The sequence below is a fragment of the Equus asinus genome, chromosome 28 (assembly GCF_041296235.1).
Source record: "Equus asinus isolate D_3611 breed Donkey chromosome 28, EquAss-T2T_v2, whole genome shotgun sequence".
Taxonomy (NCBI): Eukaryota; Metazoa; Chordata; class Mammalia; order Perissodactyla; family Equidae; genus Equus; species Equus asinus.
The window spans coordinates 30,720,000-30,738,249 of NC_091817.1; the positions used below are offsets into that span (position 1 = coordinate 30,720,000).

Below are 18,250 nucleotides of genomic sequence, written 5' to 3' on the forward strand. Positions count from 1 at the left end.
TCGAGTGTTTTCTTTAGTCCTTCCTGCCCACAGAGGAGGCTGTGGATGGCTATCACAGTAATCCTGATGGAAAAGCTGGTTTCCACTCCTACCGGTGCACCGGAATTTGTCCAACTTCCTCCAGCTTTATTTTTTTTCCTTTTTACCAGACCTGTTGATGATTTCCCCCTAGCCCATTGTCACACATTTATATAGACCAAAGATTTTTACATATTTCAGGGGCAATAACTTTGGATTGGAAAGGCTGCCAACTCACAATGCGTGGTAAATCTAGAATGAGGGTTCTTGACAAATCAGTAACTTTAATGAAACAATGATCAATTTCATCAGGGGGAAAAAGCATCCTGAATGCATTTCAATTCCTTAAGTCATTCACTGGTAAACTACACAATGCGCAGATTTTTCTAGGAAAAAAGCCCTTCGCAATTCATAAGACGTTCCACAAACTTGACAGTTCAAGAAAAAGGATTGCTACCTATGTTCAAACTCTATTGACCACTGTTTTATCATTATTATTTAATGATTAGGTATGCCTATGATCAAAGTGAAAAAATCAATATTGAAAATAAATTTAAACGAAATGATGTTTCTTGAACATCTGTCTACATAAGTGTGTTGAAAATGAAGTAAGACTAAAATCGGATTTTTGCAGATCTTGTTTTAGATGGTTCTGAAAATAGAGGCGAATATCACAGATCAAAGTTTACACGAACTGTCAACTTCATAAGTCACAGGCATTCACAGGCAAGGTTCCGAGATGTGCCATGCTCATGGGAGTGTAGCTCTGGCACTGTAAATCAAGCCTTGAGGTGAAAGTCGTGGCGTTTCCCATATGAGGGTCCCCAAACCAGAATCTTTACAAAGCAGCCATGTAATTCTATTCAAAGTGGAAGAAAAACCATGAATTATGAAGACAAGTGCATTAAAGGAGCATGAAATTGATCTGTATTCCCCCAAATCATGGCATGGCTCTCTAACCCTGGCCCCCTCTCTCGCACGAATAAAAAACAAACATCCACAGCCACAGCCACCACATCCACTGCAAAGAGGAAACATGAGTGCTGGGTCATACAAACACAGAGCAGTAACTTTAAAAAAAAAATTCTCAAATTAACAAAAGATTGCATCTTAATTGAAAATAGAATTTAGCTTTCTAGAAATTTTACTGTCTGGTGTTCTGATAAGAATTCTGAATGTAATGAAAGTTCTGAAGTGCTATCAAGATGGTCCTTTGCTTCAATTAGAACTATTTTAAAAGCCTATTTTTCTAGTAAGCAATAAGCTTGGTTTGGGTAAATCTACATTCTGGGCCTCCACAGACTATCCTAGCTTAGTCCTTTCAATGCAGCTTTCCATTTCCCCTCCCCAGGGGTGGGAAAGATGATTTTTTCCCCCCAAACAACATAATAAAGTGACCAGCTTATGTAGACTCAAATAACAAGGAAAATAATGATAATCGCAATTATTATTAATAATAAAGTGTGGCTACAAGGCATTTTTAATGCATTAATTTGTAATGTTTCACAAGCAAGATGTAAAGACGATTCTCACTCAAGCAAAGTTTCCTGGCCTCTCAGATGCCTTTCCCTGGTCTATGCTTGAAAACTGCTCACATTCCTTTGTACTAGGCAGGATTTCAGTTTTGCACCGAGGTTCGAATTCCAGGGCCCACTGGCCAACTCAAAGACTTCGAATCAGAGCTCAGGATTCATGACCTTTAGCGATCAGGAGCTTCAGGGCCCTTCTTGCTTTGGCCACAACTCTGCTCCTTTGTTTTGCAACTTTTATTCCTTTGTTCTACTGGAAGACCAGGCTCCCAGCAGCTGGGGTTAGGCAGTGACTACTTCTGGGTTCTGGTGTCTGCATCTCCATATTTGTAGGAAGAATAATCCCAGGACTAATGAAACAAAGGTCAGCCCCTTCTCTTCTCTCCCATCGTGTAAGGCTCTAGCGCTCAGAGCCCAGCGTGGCGAATGCACGGATGCCAGGCTGATGGATCCTCGCTCCTGAGAACACTAGTCTCTCCCCATCCCCGGGAAATCCAGACATCCCGCAAAACCATCGATGGCTGCTACGAGCCCAAGTGCTAAAGAAACTGATCCATCCTCTTGCCAGATTAATTATCGTGGCTTCCCTGTGATTAAACCGAAAACTTAACTCCCTGCCTCATATGAAACCGATAGGAATGATCAAAAGAGGAAAACAAGGAAAGATTTCAGAGCCATCTGAGCAACATTTCTTTAGGGGGAAACTGGAGGAAAGACTTTACGCAGATCTATAGCCTCATGCAGCCGGGTTTGAGGAACAACCCTTCACCCCCACCCCTGAGGGACGACCGGTCGTCACGCAGGGACGGCATTATTAAATAATTAAAAGATGCAATTTCTTAATAGCAGTGCGATGGCCCGTGAAATTCCTGCTGCATTATCAGCAAAAGCAACAGGGCTTTTTCTAGCATCTAGAAAACCTCTTGCACGGGAGAGGGAGGGGTGTGAGAGCCCCCCAGCAAAAGCAGGGCCTTGGCAAAAAAGGGATAAGGAAGCGAGACCCGGGGGCGTCCCCGACCCCACTTTCTCGGGGGACTCTTCACAGCGCGAGGGGGCCTTCCCACCGCTCTGCCCGGGTGGAGGGGGAAAGGGGTGCTCTCCTCGCCGCCCTCCCCATCCTCCGGGCTTCCCCGCGCATCCCACCCGCGGCTCGCATTCCGGGGCAAAGCTGAGAAAGGGAGGCCTTGTGTGCCGAGAGCTGGAGAGGCTTGGCGCGCCCCGGGAGGAGGCGAAGGTTTCGGAGACGGCTCGCTTCGCAAAGTTAACGTCGACCCCGGCAGGCTCCTCCAAGCCCAAGCCGGAGCCCAGCCGGAGTCGGAGGCGCTCGCGGATCGCCCCTTGGGCTGGCGGGAGCCGACGCACGGCCCCCGGAGCTCCCGAAGAGACTCAGCCTGGAGGGCTGGAGCGCGCCCCGCAGTCGGCCGCCCAGAGCCGCAGTCAGCGGACCAGACCCCCGCTACTCAAGTGCGGGGGAATCGCCGACCCCAACCGGCTTCCCTGCGTTTCCTGGGGCTTCCCCGGAGGTCTCGAACGCAGGACGGAGCCCCGGGCAGCGCTCGAGGGAATCGGGGAGGAAGGACAGGAACCCTGCAGAGCACGGTCATGTCACCGCTTTCGGAAAGAGGCGCAGCGCGGGCGGGCGGGCTGGCACCGCGCCGGGGGCGACTTTCCCCAGAGACCCGACCTGGGCTGGCGGCGTGTCCGGAGCGCAGCTCTGCAGTCTCCTGCCCCTGCCGGGTGCAAACCCCCTCTCCCGCGGCCTCAGCGCAGACCCCAGACGAGGCCCGAGCGGGGAGAGAGGCTGGAGCGCACATCTGGCGCCTCGGCCCCCTGCGCTGCCTGCGCCCACAGCTGGCTCCCTGCTCCCTTTTGGATTTTTAAACAAATCTTCTGTACCCCCGCCCTCCTCCGTTTCTGCTTTGCATTAGTGAAAGCTTCTCCAGTTAGACCTCCCTCCAAGACATTCTCATCCAGAGACCACCCCCCACCCCAAGAAGCCCCATCCAGGCGGCAGGAAGGGACCGGCGGCGCACCTCACCTGGGGCCCTGGAGCGTGGGCGCGAGCTCCGGCCGTCGGTCCCTGGCGCAGGGCGAGCGCAGCGGTGTCAGCCCCGGCCCCAGTCCGGGTCCCATTCACAAGTCGGCGGCGGCTGCAAGCGGCCCCCGCGGCATCTGCTAGCGACGCTCCCCTCGGCTGGCGGTGGCCGCGGAATGAGCCGCCGAGCGCGCTAGTGGCAGGAATGAGAAACCGGGGGGAGGTGGCGAGCTGGCGGGCGGGCGGGCAGGCGGGCGGGCGGGGGGGGGGGGGAGGAGGAGGAGGGAGGCAGCCGTTGGGAGGGAAGGAAAGGGCGGGGGACGGAGAGGAGCCGAGGCCGCGAGACGCGGCGAGCTGGGCCTAGCAGAGGCTGCGGGGGACGACCCTGTCCGCGCCCCTCCCCCTAGGGGCCCCGAGATGCCAACCCCTGGATTCGTGGCCGCCCCTCCCGCCTGGGTCGCTGCACTCCGGCTCCCTTGGGGCTCAGACAGAGTCTAGAGCGACTGAAGTTGGGCTCCAGAGACGCACAGCCAATCAGGGAGGGCGGCGGAGGGAAGCTGGGCAAGGATGGGAGCCCCTTTTTCCTCCTTCACCCAAATCCGCTCCAGCTGGTCGGGCTGGGCCCTTGCCCGGGAGGCCTGGATGGTGGGCTGGGGGAAAGCATCGTCCAAGCGGGGGAGGCAATAGCGAATTGTTCTACCTTCCGAAAATCGCTCCACGTCGGCGGGTCCCCTCCCCCATCCCTTGCAAACTCTGCTTGGGGCGCGGGCGATGAAACCTGGGGGAGGGAGACTTCGGACTTGGGAAAAGCCACGTCTCCGTTCTCTACAATTCTCCCCCACCCCCTCCTCCGATGCCTCATGTCTGGAGGGGGGGCACGAGGAACGCTCCGCCAGGGTCGGCCTCATGCGTCCCTCGGATGCCTAGGCTTCCGCCTCCCGCAGGTACCAAGGGCCCCTGCCTGTAGCGTCACTTGTTGCCTCAGGCCCCCTCACTGCACGCCCGCCCGGCTCCGTGGAGAGTGCGGTTCTGCGGAAGACAGGCCCTGAGGGCGCAGTGCCCGCATCCTCCCTCAGTCCTCCTCTTTACCCCTCAAGGAGGACCCGCTGGAGGGAGGGAGCCCGGGCCGGCTTCCTGGCCTTGCGTCGCCGGGAGAAAGGACCGGCAGGGCCGAGGCTTCAGGATCCCGCCAGGGACTGGGCGGGGCGCTCTTGGTTCGGGGAGCGGAGTGGGGACCCGCACACTCTGCGGTCCAGAGGGTGGAAGGGAACGACTGTGACCTGGTGGGGACCCCTGGCTAGAACAAGTTTCCAGGGTGAGGGGTGGCGGTACAAGAAGAGGCAGAGGGAAGGTGAAGAAGCAAATGCATAAAGAGGGTAAAAAATTCTCCAGGAGGGACGGGGATGAGGATGCGGAAGGAGGGGACAGTGACAGGCCCGCGAAGGAGAAGGGTAAGCGGGACGCGGAGGGCAGGCAGGCCCAGAGGAGTTAACGGAAAGGAGTTAACGAAAAGAAGGAAGAGAAAGCCTCGGACGTGCGCGAACGGGGAAGGGACGGAGAGCCAGGAGAGAGGGGGACCGAACCCCGCCCTCAGGCTCCGGGCCTCCAGCCCTGGGTCCCGGAGCGCGCCGAGCTTCCGGGGGATCCGCGCGGCGCGGGGGCGGCGGGCGGGGCGAGGCTCTCCGGGTCCCACCTCCAGCCTCTCCGCCCGGCCCGCGTTCTTCTCGGCGACTCCGGGTTGCCGGCGGCGCCCGATGCTGCCTCCCTCCGGCGTCCTGCGCGGAGCGGACGCATCCTTCGTCCTCCGAGTGGCCATGGCCTTTAAACTTCCCAGTCCTCGGCTGGGAGAGGGGTGTGCCAAGTTTTCAGCTGTGAGGTTCCCTTGCTCCTCTACCCCCGCCTCCCCTAAAGGCCTCCAAGGTGTCAAGCCTCTGGACACTGGATGCGGCAACCCTCCCCTCTCCCCCCTCCATACACATGCCCCGGGCGAAGGAGTCGCGAGGCCACCTCCCCAGGTTGGTACCTGACCCAGACTGAGCCCATTCTTCACTCTGCTTTGCTTCCTCTCTCAACCGCTTTGGTCCTTTCTTTTCATCTGCCTCTTCCGTCTTCTCTAAGCCCTAAAACTTTGAATATGCCCCAGGCCACCCCCCAAAGTCCCCTGAGGCTACCTCCTAAAGCCTCCACACTCCCTGCCACAATATAGTGATGGTGCTCTGACCTTGCCATTTCCTCTTACAAAGGAGGTTACCCAGCAAAGAAGGCAGGAGGGTCCCACTCTCCCTCAGATATACTTGGCCTTTGATCTTGTTTGGCAACTAACTGTTGTCTAAATTTTCTCATCCTATCTACATGGAGGTAAAGAGAATGTGAAACCATGTCAATCTAATTCCACACACACAATGATGTGCAGGATCTGTGATAGTGAGGACATCACTTGATCCATGAGAAAACTTGCATCATTTCCATTTGGGAGGCAAGTTCAAGGGTGAGCCTGGTCACCTATAATCTGACATTAGCTGGCTTTTGCCCTCTGCCTTCTGTTCAGAATTCATCAAATGACAACTGCTTTTTGTTTCTTTTAGGCCATCCCTTTTGTGAATGACAGCATCAGCGGATTTTAAAAAGTAAGTTGCCAATTGCTTGCTAGATTTCCCCAGACACTGCACACCTGAATCAGATGGAGCCCAGTGTACAGCAGTCAGTGTTCCTTTGCACAAGCCAGCAATTCCACACCTGGGATTCTGCTCCAGAGAACTGAAAACATGTATCCACACAAAGACATGTACCTGAATGTTTACAGCAGCATTATTCATTGTAGCCTGAATCTGGAAGCAATCCAAATGTCCAGCAGCTGTGGGTAAACAAAATGTAAGGCATCCATATAATGGAATAGTCTTCAGCATTAAAAAGAAATGAAATACTGATGCATGTTACGTCATGAGTGAACTTTAAAAACCTGCTAAAAGCTAGATGCAAAAGCCACATATTGTGGGATTCCATTTATATAAAATGTCCAGAAAAGGCAAATTTATAGACAGAAAGCAGACCAATGATGGTCCTGGCTAAGGAGATGAAGAGGAATTGACTGCAAATGGGCATGAGGGAAATTTGCCGGGTGATGAAAATACCCTAAGATTGGATAATGATGGTGGTTGCACAAATATATACATTTACTAAAAATCATTGAACTGTAACCAAAAAAAAAGGCAAAAAGAAATTTCCTTTCGTGCCTTTATTCCCAGAGTATCTGTAACCTGCAGCTGAGCCCCAGTGGGAAAACTTTTTACAAGGCAATTCTAGAGAGAAAAATGTAAAAAAAAAAAAAGAGTTCTAGTTCTTATGGAAAGATAACCATATTTTTATTCAGCAATTCTATTTTGGCGACTACTTAGGAGAGTCTTCTAAGTGTTAAAGCAAGTTAATTCCCCCCTTCACTCTTCTAAATGATTAATTCCTGGGAACCAGAGTTAGGCATTCCAGTTCGTGACATTTTGAACACACCTACACATAGACACAGTACAAAGTGCACATTTCAGAGGGGAGTTTTTATGACTATGTTAGGATCTGTCTTAGAAATCCATATCAGGCACTTGGGTGGAGTATTGTGTGACTACAGTTTCGATTAAAAAAGGAAAAGAGAAAAAAAGAACCCACTGACAGCTTGAATTAAAAGATTCAGTTCATCCAGGCAGCCAAAAGTTTGGGTGTTTATCTTAAGTTGCCTCACCTTTCCTTCACCTTGCTCGTCAGAGGAAGCCAGGGTTCATGGTTGCTCTGGAGCCAGGATTGCAGTCCCCTCTGCTTCCTGCCTCTTCCAATCCAGACAGAGATGAGGCCCAAATGGGCCTTTTCTTGTCTTTGTCCTTGTCAGCACGAGGCTGATAATTTCCTGTTGGTTCCTCCATCAAAGGTACCAGGCTCTCATTCCTTTGATGTGCCTGTCCTCAGACTCTGAAGATAGCCAGGCCCTGCTGAGTCAGTTCCTTGTTTCCACTTAGAAGCCCCAGGCTCTCCCAGGCCTTCTCAAAGCTTCCTGCTCTGGAGGCATCCTTTGGTACATGGTGTAAAAAGTGAGGCAAGATCTAAACAGGGAGATCGTTTTATCACATTGCAGTGGGCTCCTATCATTCTTTCCCCAGGCAGAGGGCAAAGTGGAGAAAGATGGAACAGGGATGCCGTTTCTGAGCCAGACATTGCAGGTGGAGGTTCCCATAGCAGAGTCTGCAGAGAAAAGTGGGAAGACCACAGCCCTTTGATCTGGGCTTGATTTCTCGTTCTGTCATTTACTAGCTGTATGACTTTGGGCAAAGGCTTTATCTCCCTGAGATTCAGTTTCTAATTCTGTAAACTGGGGCTCGTTGTCTGTGCCTAGATTGTTGCAGGAATTAAATGTACCCACATACCTAAAGCAAGAGAGCAGAGGCTCAATAAATGAAAGTTATTAATTACTATTATTAATTATGAGGTCTGATTATCACACCTCAAATCACCTGAGCAAAAAAGTCATGTTACAATTATGAATTATAATAAGGATGGAGATTAATCTTATCTTAAATGGTGTTAGTAATAAAACTTCTGGTCAAGAATATTATGGCAGTTCAAAATTTACTGACACTTTGAGGCCTGTCCGGGCTCGTATAGAATTAGATGTGCCAACGTTGGGGGCAGGGGCCCTCGGTTCATGTTCTAGATCAGCCACAAATTCCTTGAGTCACCTTGAATAAGTCATTCCCTTTCTCTGAGCCTCAGTTCCCCTAACAGTAAACGAGAGCTGACTCAAAATAAATTCTGGGGAGGATCCTTCCAGAGCTGAAATTTTGGGGTTTTTAAGTCCTACTTTTCATTAAAATGAAAGCATCTCATAGATGCAATTCCCCTTCCCACCACTAGGACCAGTCAGCCAATCATCTCAGGCTAAAGGCTGACTCCAGGCGTCCCCTTGTCTCGGAAACATTCTCTCTTTAACTCTTGCCAGTAGCATTTCTTTGTCTTTCCCCCTTACCTAGACTATAAGCTTCCCAAAGGCAAGGATGATACTCTCCTAGTTTATATCTGTATCCCCAGCACCTGGTGTATTAAATATAGAAATCCAATAAATATATTTGATTAATTGATCATTTTAATTAATAACTGTATTGATTAAATTAAGGCTAGTATGTCAGTCAAATATTACCACAATAACAATACTAGATTATGAATGGTCCCAGCATTCAGTGACTTAAAATAACAATTATTTACTCTCATACATCTGTGGGTTGGCCTGGTCTGGACTGGGCTGGGCTAGGGCAAGTTGGCTCAGCTTCCTGTATTTCTCACCCTCCTCCTAAGCCTTGCTTGGGCACATTCGCATGGTGATGGCAACTGCACAGGCCGTCAAGCAAAAGTTTGCGGGGCCTTTTAAGGTGTAAGCTTAGAGCTGGAAACTCTCTTTGCTACCTTATTTTGTTGGCCAAAGCATACCACATGGCCAGAACAAAGGTTAAGGGGTAAAGAAATATGATCTGCTTTTTAAGTGAGAGGAAATTCATAGTGGCAAAGCGTGGTAGAGAGTGTGGATAGGTGAAGAGTTGGGGCCATTTAATACGGTCGCCCATGGGCAGAAACAGCTTTCCATCATGCTTCCCTTCTGGGTCATCCTGGGCTGTCAGATCCCTTGGGTTGTATCCTAAAATCATGAATATGATGTTCTAGAACACTAGGGGAGACAGAGTCTCAGAAGATGATTTCAGCCTTATATAAAGCCTTAGTATACGAAGCCTTTGTTTACGTTGAGATTTAAGTTGGAAAGGAAGAAAGCAAGCAGAAATAATAATGTAATAAAAATAATCACTAACTTATATATAAAACTAGAAATGCTCAAAAACTTCCTTCAAAGTCTGTATTATTATTCCTTTTTTGCAGATGAGAGAATTAAGACAACAAGGAAATTATATGCACTGCCCAGAATAATACAACTGATAGGTATTAGAGCTAGGATTCCAACCTACGTGTGTTTGACTCACAAGTTGTCCCACTTGCCTGCATTTCAGTGGAGAAGCTCATGCAACAGATTCTAGTCTTGATATGATGGGGAGGGATGTGGGTAAAAGGGAGAACTTTCCTCTATACCCCAGGCAGAGGGCGTTCATCAGATCCCTAGGAACAGTGCCTGGAATGCAGTAAGTACACAATAAATATTCATAGAAGGAGGAAAGGAAGGGAGAGAGAGAGGGAGGGAAGGGCAATAGAAGCAGAGAAGGCAAGAGAGGAAAAAGGAGGGTATAAGAAAAAAGATATAAACATGTTGATCTGTTTGGAAAAAACCATCCCTTTCCTTGGTGGGCAGAAATCTGTGGATTCTGAGGGCCATGCATTTCCTGCTTCTGCTGGTGGCGAGAAAAGTTGGCTCATGCCTGCCTCCATTGCATGGCCTGGAAGGTGCAACATAAGCTGGCCACCTGGCCCATCTTCCAGTCTCGCCCTTGATCAATCAGGCCACACTTACTTTCCTGCTATTGTCCACACACAAGTGTACTCCAGCTTCAAAACCTTGGCTTTTGCTGTTCCCTCTGCCGGGAGCACCCTGCCTCTACTCTTTCTCATGGTTTGCTCCCTTGTTTTGCCTGTTTAACCAGGACTTCCCTGGCTTTCCCATCAGCAGAAGCACCATTCCACACTCCAGTCCCCTGTAGCCCCTCGCTTTCTATCCCTTTAGACTGCTTTATTCTTGTTCATAGCACATATGTCTACTTGAAATTGTATTGCATATATTTTTTTTTTAAAGATTTTATTTTTTCCTTTTTCTCCCCAAAGCCCCCCGGTACATAGTTGTGTATTCTTCGTTGTGGGTTCTTCTAGTTGTGGCATGTGGGACGCTGCCTCAGCGTGGTCCGACGAGCAGTGCCCAGGATTCGAACCAAGGAAACACTGGGCCACCTGCAGCGGAGCGCGCGAACTTAACCACTCAGCCACGGGGCCAGCCCCTGTATTGCATATTTTTATTTAGCTGTTTTTATTGGTCATCTTGCCCCACTAGAGTACAAGCTTTAAGAGCGCAAAGTCCATCATCTCTCTTGTTCACTCCCGTATCTTGAGCATCTAATACAGTGCCAGACATATGGTAAGCACTCAGTAAATATTTGTAGGATGAATACATGCATAGTAAGCACATGGAAAATGCTAACTGAGTGAATGAATCCCCAAACCAAGAGCAGATGGATCATTCACTTGACTCTAAACAAGGTACGAGTGTCCTTTGTTTACAAAGCGAATTTAATGATGCCAATTATTCACATTACAAAAATGATTCTTCACTTTACCAAAGGTTTCATTCGAAAGCTAGTTAAAATAGCTACTTTCTTGGGTGTTTTAAAACTATAATCCAATTTACAAAATGGTGGCATGCAGACAACTTTTCTAGAACATATGAATTTCCTGAAATGAATTACAGGTATGCAGAATGACAGTTCTGCATCTGATAGCTAATTCTAGTTTGTTGGTATGGACTGAGGGACTGGCTTATTAAAATGCCTCACAGAAGGCTATTTCAATGTTCGTATGTGCATACATTTACGTTCTTTTTTAAACTTGTGAATAAGCACATTTAAATGTGTTTGCACTCCAGGAGAACCATTGGAAATGTTAGTCAAGATTGATACTGGCTTACTTTGCAAATAGTGTACAATTTGGACAACAGGATTTAAGAGAGCTCTGTGTTGCAATTTTCATGAACATTGAAACTTTGACTATCAGTGCTGAGAAGAGGAAGGCAGAAATCATCCTTACCCAATGGAGAAAGCTTTTTAAAAAGTCTCTCTTTAGTGCCCTCAGTTTAAGATAGATAAAATTACACAATGTAGGCCGTGCGTACTTCAGTGCTTTCTCTAGCTGTTGTGTGTATTTCCCTCTCCCTATTCGATTGCCTCTGGTGGCTGAGAACTAATGGTGTTTCCACAGAGCACACGTGGGTCAGAACAGAATGCGGTATGATACACAGGTGTCTCAAGAGCTTTCTTCTTGGAAACAATATTCCAGACAGTCTCTCTATTCTGATTGACAGTCACCTTAGTTCTGGGCTTAAGCTGTGATTGATTCCCCATTGGACAGAGTTTTGTTCTGGGCATGGGTAGAATTTAAGAATAACACTTTTAATAGCTTTTCAATGAATGCCTGTTAAGTACTTTAATTCTAATCCTTAAAACTACTCTACAGACTAAGTATTCTTATGCCCATTTTTTAGGTGAGGACAGGAAAGCTCAGAGACTCAACAGCTTACTCAGAGTCAAATAGTTTGCTAATAAATGAATAATTAAATGTGATTTAATTGCTCAGAGCCTATAAGGGAATATAACTGGGGAACTAATTTATATGGGAGAGGTTGTAAGGAGAAGTAAGTGAAGACCTCCTTAAAGGTATTCTTTTTAAGCTGAGAATTAAAATTTGCAGAAGGGTTAGCTGGGATAAGTGTAGGAAGAGAACATTCCATGGAAGGGATAGACTGCGTAAGGGCATTGAGACAAGATGGAATTTGGAGCGTTTGCTGAACTAATAAAGATCAGTAAGACTGATGCTTAATGAGCTCTGAGGAATTACACAGAGACAGATAAGCCAGGACTTTGTAGGATAAGGAAAGAATCCTGAACCGTTGACTCAAATGCAGTGGGCAGTCGTGGAATTTTTTTTTTAAGCAGGAGTGTTCTGATTGTATTTGTTGACAAAGAGCGTTACGGCTAACTGAGAGCATGAATGGATGTGTAAAGACTGGTTGCAGTTTACCAGGAGACAAGGGCTGCTGGCTTGGACTAAGGCAGTGGCAGCAAAGAAGGGGCGTGTTCTAGACGTGTTTTGGAAATGGAAGCAGGACTGTGTGTTGAATTGGTTATAGCAGGCGAGAGAAAGAAAGATGTCAAGGGTCATTCTCATGTGACTGTCTCAAGCTTATTATTGACTAGGAGCCATCTGGGGGATGACCCGGGGAGGGAGGTAAGGTTCTCCAACCTGCAGTTTTAGGAAAGCATTTTGGGCATTAGGCTGTTCTCCTTTCCTGTGCCCACAAATACCCTCCTGAGTCAGGAGGGCAGTGTCACCTGAGGTTTAATTCGTTAAAAAGAGAAATCACTCAGCTCTGAGCAGGAGACCAGGATTCTGGACTCTGGCTTTAGGCAAATAGTTCCCTTGCTCTGAGCCACTTCTTGTCTAAGACAAAGAGGTTTGTCCAAAAGACTTGTATGTTTCTCTCTCCCTCTAAAAGCCCATGATTACTGATTACGATCACTCCAGGCACAGTTTTTTTAAATCTTTGTCCAAAGGATACATTTATATTGATTCTGTGTCAGTTGAAGTCCTGTCCTGAGACAGAGGTAAAATAGGACATGGGGCAGTGATAATGGCCAGAAGACACTCAGAAGCATTCAGTTTACCCCAGAGCTGAGTGCAAAGGGCAGCCGGGCCCCCTGATGTTGCCACTCAGGGCCATTTGTCAACAATTCGTTGCTGTTGATGACATCCAAGGATTCTCACCTGTTGTCTTTCCTGACTGAGTTGTCCACATCATTGTCTATCCCTATTTTATCCTTCTCTGCTCCTATCACGGGAGGCAGCAGAATTCCATCGCATAGCCAATGGGCTTGGAAATTGAGCTACCCAAGATTGAATTCTGATTATGGCCCTTCCTTGCTAAGGGAAAACCCTTTACCTATGTGAGCCTCAGTTTACCACAACTGTAAAAAGATAATAACATCTGTACCTACTTCAGAGAATTATTGAATCTTAGGAAGATGACAATTCACAGTGCCTAGAATATAATAAATACTCAGTGAATGTTTTTCTCCCTCTGCTCCCCTCTCCTCTCCCTCCTACTCCTCATTATCTTTCATTTTTCAGAACTGAGCTAAAGGATCAAACATTTCAGAAAAATATCCCCTGATCTTTCCCTTCCCACAGAGAGTCTTGTCTATAATTTGATCTTGCCACGGTGTATTATTTCCTATGCTTGTCCGTCTCACCCCTGTCTCTCTGCAAGAGATATCTAGAGGCCAACAATTATTGATACTTCATCACTGTATCTCAAACATATGGGCATAGGGTAGGTGTTCAATAAATGTGTGCTAAATTTACTGCCAAAGAGGACGTTTGAAGAAGGAATCCTGGAAGAGGGATGAGAACAGAAGAGGAGGAACGAAAATCACCTACGTCACGCCAACTCTTCAAAAGAGGTTTTGGTATAGAATATGGAGGGAAAATAGATAAAAAGCGAAATCCATTAACTGGCCCAAATAGCATCAATAGTTCTCTGCAATGGGACATATAGTCATCATTTAGTGTTTAATACTAGCAATTCTTGATGGACTAAGAAATGTTCATCTAAAGAAGCAAAAGTTGCCGAGGGTGTTTGCAGTCTGAAGTGCTCTCCTCCTGTAGCTTGGCTTACATCACCCGAAGGGGGGAAATGCACCCAGACAGCCTGATTTCTTCAAGTCAGATGAGTCACAGATGCGAACATTGGAAGATGCGCGACAAAATAATCAATCACCAGATAAAACTGTTTTAGATGTGGCAGGTGTCTAAAATGAAGAAGACTATTTTTTTGGCTAAAAGTTTGTGTATTTCCAAAAGATTCTGGTGGAAGAAGTAGAGAAATTTAGTCAGAGCATCACTTAATAGAGGGTATGATTTCAAAGCAGAAAGGCAGCTGCAAATAACAGTCTTTTCCACCCCCTTCCTCCTAACCCTGTTTCTCACCCTCATGCCCAGCACCCAGTAATTGCTTTTCCATGATAAACATCTTTTACTTTCTTTCTGTTAACAGTGTGACTTTCAGAATACTTATATGTTTTATTTGGCCAATGTCTGTCTTAAAGATCATGTCATAAATGGAAAACGCCACCAGCAGTAGTGGCAGCAGCATCCTAATCAGTTCCTAGAGGGGAGATGCCTTCCTCATATTATTGCGAAGTCTCATTACACCCAGTTTGTTGATGAAGAAACTACAATGCCAGGTGATGAACTGCATGGCCAAGGTCATACAGCTTAGACCTTGTGCAGCTTGGGTGTCTGCATATAGCTTTTTCATTCTGGTACACCTTGGTATTTCTCAGATGTAGACTGACAAGCATTCAGTCTGATAGGATGATAACCTCCTGTAAATTGGATGTTTAGCATTTTACAATGCATCTATATCTTGAAGCCAAATGCATGGAAACCTATCAAACTTTCCCCAGCTCCAAATGCCCATAGCATCATCCTCTACTCTTCCCCTATGCTTAGAACAAGCTTGCCGCTTTATGCTCTGGCTAATTCCAATTTATTCTTTGAAAATTCCATGCTCAGGTATCCTAACCTCCAGGAATAGTTCCCTGATACTCCTTGTCCCTCCCTCTCCGCAACCACCAGTATGAACGTAATATCTTTCCTTTGTGTTCCATACGCTGCACCACGTGCCTAATTCCAATACACTACTTAACCCATCATTAAAAAAAATTTTCTCCCATGACTCTTATTTGTTTAAGGGTAGGGGCCATATTTTATACATCATTTGTATCCCCAGAATCTATCACAGCCCTTGGCAAATGGACTGTACCAATGCGTGTGAGGATAAGATAATAATAACAGCTAGCATTCACTTAGTGCTTACGTGGGTTAGGCACCATTCTAAGCAGTTTACATGTAAACCCATTTAATTCTCATAATATTCATGTGAAATTGAAGCCATTTACAAGGATCTTCTCTAGCAGGAGAGAGAGAAGTGAGAGGGAGAGAGGGAAACGTGTACACAAGTACGTATACGACTTACCCAGGCAAACACACATACAGAGGCACATCATAGATCTGGATATTTTGCTTAATCATACACTTGATAAGTTTCAACACAAAGAGATTGGCAACTCATTTAGCTGCAATGATGAACTCATAGTGCAGATCATAGATGGTTCTCTGTTCTCTGTATTCTGCCATAGATGGTGTTAGAGTTTTCAGTCTTGGGTGTCACATTGACATTCAGGACAATGAAGGGCTTGGAATGTGAGAAATTATTTGAGTGTATAGTTTGCAGAAAAGAATGCTCTGAGGGGACATGATCACTTTGTTCAAATTTCTAAGGGGCTGTCATGAAGAAGCGTGAGTAGATTCATTTTGCTTGGCCCCAGGGGACACAAAACTGGGACTAGCGGATGGAAACTTCGAGGAGGGAGAAAGAATGCTGCTCAGTCTAAGGAAGGATATCTGGCTGGAAAGCTCTCTGCCACTGGATCTCGTGCCCCTCGAAATAGAGAGCTTTGGTTCACTTCAGGCATAGGAACTCGGGCCACACGTCCATCTGACAGGTGTTGTCATATTTCCCAGGGAACTTCTGCTGTGAGTAGGAGAGGATATTTCAGGAACACTATGATCTCATCTCAGTATAAATTTTAATGGAAATTGTAACAAGTCTAGTTAGACTACCATATGTCTTGGACAAAAGTTTATTTCTACTAATGTTAAAACCACCACTACTATGGGGGCTGGCCCCGTGGCCGAGTGGTTAAGTTCACGCGCTCTGCTGCAGGAGGCCCAGTGTTTCGTTGGTTTGAATCCTGGGCGTGGACATGGCACTGCTCATCAAACCAAGCGGAGGCAGCATCCCACATGCCACAACTAGAAGGACCCACAATGAAGAATATACAACTATAAACCGGGGGGCTTTGGGGAGAAAAACGAAAAAAATAAAATCTTTAAAAAAATAAAATAAAAACAAAACAAACAAAAAAACCCCACCACTACTATGGCAATTACTATTAATTGTCATATAATAGATACTATTTCCAGGGTAGCTACTGTGTCAAAGGTACATATTCCCTTGCTAGAAATTTTGCATTTTGCCTACATTATGTCATTTAACCTGCACAGCAACCCTGAATGGCTGATGTTATCAACCTCATTTTGCAATTGTCAGGAACTGAGGCTCTGGAAGGTGAAATACTCTGCTCCTGGTTAGCCAGATAGTAATGCTCAAGCCCATGTGTGTCTGACCACAAAATAATTTCTCTTTCTGTTTTATAGAGAGGATTGGGGAGAAGAAAAGAGACGGAAGAAGAGGAGAGGAGAAAAAAGGAAACTGAAGCAGAGAAGTAACATATAATAATCCTAGGCTTAAGCTAGATTTATTTTGGGGAAAGATGATTGTTCCTGAAATGTTCTAATTTCTTGTGTATCTAGCTATCCACTGCTGATTGTAAGGATTGCAATCGTCAATGACAGATTTGCTTGCTTGGTTCTTTCTCTGATGAATCCATTTAATTCTGTGGCCACTGTGCCTTTCATAGGAAGAGCTGCCTCACAGTCACATGAGAATAGATCAATTTTTGTTTGGCTCATACGCATCTTCTCAAAATGAATTAAGTAGAGTAAGTAGAAGAACTTTAATAGGATTGGAAGATCAAAGATGGTGAGAAGATTTAAGTATATCGTCAGTACATCAAGAATAATAAAATTAAATGTGTCTGAAAACAGATGATTCTAAGCAATTTTGATAGAGATAGTCTCTTCCTCTCAAGTAACTTAAAAACCCTAATTGGATGAGCTGATTTGGACAGTCATCCCAGCCCCAGTGAAATAAATGTATGGAAAGTATATAAAAAATCCTTGTGCCTATTTTGTTATATTGAAGTTCTCTTCATGTGTCGTATATTCTCCAGCCATCTTTCAAGATCTACTACCGCTAAGAAGTCTTTGTGCATTTCTCTGATTGCTGGGGTTCGCTCTAAAGCTCCTACAGAAGTTCTCCTCTGCATCTCAAGATTAGATTTGGAATCATGTGCTGTCTTGTACTACTGGGTTTTTTTTCCCTTTTGCATTTACTTTCCTTTCTCACGTAGGTGGAAGGAAACGCACATGGCAAATTCCAGCGTTACTAGGGAAATGCTGACTGGAGGCCCTCCAGTGACGTTACAGGGTAATCTAATTTTGCATTCTTCGAATTCAGTGTATTGTGATCTTCAGCTTCTCACTTCCAAGAATTCAGTCCCAGAAATGATGATCGATTAGGACATTTATTGTGTTTTCCTAACACTTGAGTTATCTCAATGTTAAATGGAGGCAATCTGGACAAAGCAGAAGCTCACAGTCCCAACTACTTGTAAGGGAATGAAGACAACTTCATTCACCAGAATTTCTCCTAAGTGGAGCCCCATATGTGTTTCAAAGAAATGAATAATACGTGGAAGGGATGGTGAGCGGCAAGAAAATACTCAAGTGGAGAAAGATGGCACCTAAATTGCCTTCTCAAGGACACCACAGCTCCAGGAGAATGTTTGGCTTTGACTGAGCACCTTGAATGGTTGAGAGTTGAAAAACTGGGAGTCAGAGTCAAGGCAGATCTAAGTTGTACTGGGCTGCTGTATCATACAACTTCAGGTGCTTCCACTGGCATCTGAGCTAGGAGCTGACTGTGGAGAAGAGGAGTGTCTAAGGGAGATTTTGTTTTTCACATAAATGCAATATCAGTTCTCCTCTTTATTCTCCTCCCAAACACCATCAGTAAGTGTCATCATGTTTGATAATGCTTTTATGACAATGGATTGTTTTGGGGGGTGGGATATTATAGAGGGGCTGAGTTATAAATCTGAGTGGTCATTGGTGAAACCGAATATTTCTCTGCAGCTTGTAAACTAAAAGAGGAGAGGACATTTAGGTTACACATGATTATGGGATA

The 18,250-nt window shown here is 46.2% G+C and overlaps 1 protein-coding gene and 1 long non-coding RNA gene across 2 annotated transcripts in view; one reads left to right on the top strand and one right to left on the bottom strand.

Annotated features, from left to right (window-relative positions):
- The window catches only part of CDH11 (cadherin 11), a 145,459-nt gene extending 141,684 nt beyond the window's left edge, over positions 1–3,775 (bottom strand). The window contains exon 1 of the mRNA XM_014854450.3: positions 3,586–3,775. The gene's annotated coding sequence lies outside the window, so the exon portion shown is untranslated. The remainder of the gene's footprint in view (positions 1–3,585) is intronic.
- A 1,054-nt stretch (positions 3,776–4,829) lies between these two features.
- Positions 4,830–16,854, top strand: LOC123281593 (uncharacterized). Its single transcript, XR_006521198.2, has 3 exons — positions 4,830–5,597; positions 6,168–6,209; positions 16,600–16,854. It is a non-coding gene; the product is annotated as an uncharacterized lncRNA (long non-coding RNA).
- The last annotated feature ends 1,396 nt before the right edge of the window (positions 16,855–18,250 follow it).